At 47.2% G+C, this 4,014-nt stretch overlaps 1 pseudogene; it reads right to left on the reverse strand.

Moving 5' to 3' along the window:
• Window positions 1–797: 797 nt before the first annotated feature.
• LOC148546478 (uncharacterized) lies at window positions 798–1,369 on the reverse strand (annotated as a pseudogene).
• Between the last annotated feature and the right edge of the window lie 2,645 nt (window positions 1,370–4,014).

A 4,014-nucleotide genomic window follows, 5' to 3' on the forward strand; every position in this document is an offset into this window, starting at 1 on the left:
AACGCCCCTCCTTCCCACGTTAGAGTTCACGTTAATTATATTAACGTAGCCACTAACGTGGTGGCAATTGCCATCTCCAACGTTAGTGACAAAGGTGAGTGTCACTAACGTTGGCCTATCACTCCTTGCTCCACGTTACCCTTCACGTTAGTGGTCTTAACGTGACCACTAACGCGGGCAATGTTGGCCTAGTCCAACGTTAGTGACAAAGGTGAGTGTCACTAACATTGGCAATTTCTTCCTCCTCCCACGTTAGAGTTCACGTTAATTAGATTAACGTAGCTCTTAACGTGGCTTATGTATGGCCTTTTGGAACGTTTGTGGTGTTCACTTTTACCACTAACGTTGGAGCTCCTCTTTTCTTTCCACGTTAGCTCCCACGCTACTGTAACTAACGTGGCAACTAACATGGACTATGATGGCTTTCGAAGGCGTTTTTGGCGATCACTTTTCTCATTAACGCCACAAGCTTATGCCCATTCCACGTTAGTGGTCACGTTAATTAGACTAACGTGGCTCTTCCTTGCTTCCTTTGTCCTAAAATCAAGCAAATAAAGTGCATCAAAGCTCTATTCCAAGTCATGAGATCATGCATTATCCAATTTGTCATTCAATTCATGCATAATTCTCATGAAATCATGTAAAGTTCACAATGTTTGCTTGAATCAAGATGTAAGTGTATTTCTACCCAAAACTTGCTTATTTACTAAGAAAATGCATGAAGCTACCCTAAAATTGTAAAGAAAAGGTCAGTGAAACTGGCCAAAATGCCCTAACATCAAACGGCAAAAGTTGTCTTACAAGCTACCAAGCAAAAAACAAAGATCTAAAGTACAAATAACTCATTTCTTGGAGAGTTCGACAATCTTCCCATCCTTGATGGTCTTGAAGGCACCAACAGCGGACACATCGAACTCGGGAGCCAAGAGCTTCACCTAGGCCTTAATCGCTTTGTCGGTAGCCATGATGGCATCCCTAGCCTCCTTCACGGTCTCTTTATTCTTCTTTTTCAGGGCAACAACCTCGGCCTTGGCAGCATCAGCTGAGGCCACTAAAGTGGCCAGTTCTTTCTCTAGCTCAGCCACCTGAGCTTACGCAGCAGAAACCTGGCCTTCCAAGGTGAGCTCACGTTCGGAAAACCAGGCGACCGCTGCGTCAGAGGCCGTCAACTTCTCATCTGAAGTGGCTAGCTGGGCCTTCAACGTAGTCACCTCCGCCTTCATCTTCTCCACAGACTTAACAGCTCCTTGAAGCTTGCCCTCCAGGTTCCGGACACCAGCCAAAATGGGCTTTGCCTTCCTTGCAATCGCGGCAGCCCGGAGCAGAGTGCGGTATACCCACTTGGCCTAGGAGGTAAGGTTCCCACCATCGAAGAACTCCTCTGTCCCCAGGAGAAGCTGTGCGTCAATGAAGTAGCTGGCATCAAAATTCTTCTCCATGACAGTAAGTACTCCCTCTGGGGAAGAGGTCGGCTTCCTCTTCCTGGGGTTGTCAATGATGGCTACTTCTGGATCTCCTCCCTCCCCTCGAGGCCTCTTCCGCTAGGGGGACCGGGTTGGTGCTGGTCCCAGTAACTTCCCCTTGAGGGGGGCGAGGTCTGAACCTCAGGACCAGGTACATCCACGAGATCTATAGGAGGAATGGTGGAGCTATCTTCGTCATCCCTAAGCAGGAATTTAGACATTAGATCATCAAGACCAACTTGGTCGGCAGCCATGGATACTGCAAAGTCAAAAACAAAACAAAAACACCAGTTAAAATCATGATAAAACGAAGATGAACAAGAGAAGGTGGGGGTCAATGACAACCCGATGACTCACAAATATAGGCTTTGCCCATTTCAGGATCCCCCATCAAGAGGTGGGGATTGACGTGATTCTTCCCGAACACGGCCAACAACACGTCGGCAATATTTTTGTTCTCAGGGGACAACCTTTTGTACGTCACTTTCGTGAATGCATTAGCCCCCGCCCAAAATTCCAGTAGGTTGGGATGCGGCATTCCCCCTCCAGAGTTAGCCAGAAGGGATGCCGACCTACGGCAGGGCGAACCTTGAAGTATTTATCCTTCAAACCATGGTAGGAATCCTCAAACAGGCCAAAGATCCTCTGACCTTGGGCTGACCGAAATGACATGAATCCCTTCTTGGCTCTTCCCTCTTTAGAAGGATTTGTTAAGACAAAAATAAATAAGAACACCTCCACGGAGGCCGGTAACTCTAAATACTCGCAAACTATCTCGAAACAGCGGATAAAGGCCCAGCTGTTTGGATGCAGTCGAGATGGCGCCACGTCACATCGGTTTAGCAGCGCCATTTGAAAAGGGGAGAAGGGAATGCGAATCCCCAAGTTGGTGAACATCGCTTTGTACATCCAGATCCAATCGGTGATCCGGGGGGTCTGCAGGTTTAGATGGCATATCCGTTCCCGATTAGTAGGAACAAACACCTCATAGTTACCTTCCTCGGGACCTCCCCCGCAGAGGTAATCCGCTTGACGGAACTCCGTGAGTTCCTCTAAGGTCATCTGGGAGGGAGTGTCCTTCACGTCCGTGGTCACCCAAGCATATCGGTCTACAGGTGCTCTTGCGACGGGATGTTGGGCCATACCTATAGTGGGGGCACCACTCAAAGTCAGTCTATGAGGTCGGGAAATCGGGACTAACACCATATACTACAGTTTGCCTACCTAAAGTTAAACAAAGGCTAAATCTACAGTCAAGTGAAAGCTAAAAGCCTAAAAACCAAAAACCTAAAATGGTAACCCCCCTAGAATCTACCTAACATTGGCATAATTCAAGCATGCAATCCAACAAATACACAATATATGCATGAACCAAACAAAGGAAAAGTAGCATAAGTGCAAAATGAAAATAAGAAACAGAGAAGGAAGAGGAAACTCACCAAAATGAAGATGATGATCGAAAGGAGCTGAGGAATCTTGAAGGAGTTTAGATGTGACAGGGGCGAAGGACTTCAAAAATGCTAAAAGGAAATTAAGAACGCGAAAAGGAAATAAAGAATGCGTAATGATGCGGGAGTAGGAAACTAAAACGTAAGGCCTAAGAATACTGAACAGTAACTGACGCCTAGAAGCGCAAAAGGCAGGGGTGTAACGGATATTTTGCTCGGGGTTCAAATTAGCAATTAAGAGCATTAAATGCCCAACGCGAAGAATGAGGCAACAAAAGGTGTTCCCTTGAGGCGATGAAGCCCACTCGCGTGTAGGGGGCACGTCCCTATCACGAGCGACCGACCAAGCGACGAAGCAACCAAAGGCGACTAGGAACGCGCCAACGACGGCGTCCGCGACCCTCGCTAGCGCGTTGGGGGTACTGTTCCGGCCTGGCCCAGCTAACGCCATGTCCTGACCCCGGCGGACGCCTGACACCCAAACCAAAGGGAGCACCCGAACAACTCTTCTCCCTCCAGCAAAGCACATGACAGCTGGGAGGGGAAATTTTCTAGAAGGCAGGTCTGCCCCTGTGGGACCCGCCCTAAGCACGGAATATATAAGGGGAGGGCCCTACCCCTCCCCCACGGTACATCACTATACTCTCACTTTACTACCATCAGTACGGATTCTGACTTGGGCGTCGGAGTCCTTTTTGCAGGTGGCTCCCCCTTTACACCACAATAGCTCGGGAGGTCGCGAGGCTCCAACTCTTCACCCTTCGACGCTGACCCGGGAGGTCCGCTCACTCACCAACAACCCAGATCCAAATTTCCCCCATCTCGCTCACCTTACCAACCCGACCTGTTCGGCACCCGAACGACCGAACAAAAATAAATAATAATAATAAGGGTTAAGTACTGAAATCATCCCTAACGTCTTGGGTCAAAATCAAAATCGTTTCCGACCTTTTTTCGTTATTAAAATCATCCTCAACGTTCAAAAACGCTTTAAAATCATCCTTTTTATCAATTTTATTTTTTTATTACCAAACTACCCCTCATTAAAAAAATTATAAAATAAAATAAATATAATTATAAAATAAAATAAATATAAATTAAAT

The sequence above is a fragment of the Arachis ipaensis genome, chromosome B9, assembly GCF_059453495.1.
Source record: "Arachis ipaensis isolate K30076 ecotype BB chromosome B9, ASM5945349v1, whole genome shotgun sequence".
Taxonomy (NCBI): domain Eukaryota; kingdom Viridiplantae; phylum Streptophyta; class Magnoliopsida; order Fabales; family Fabaceae; genus Arachis; species Arachis ipaensis.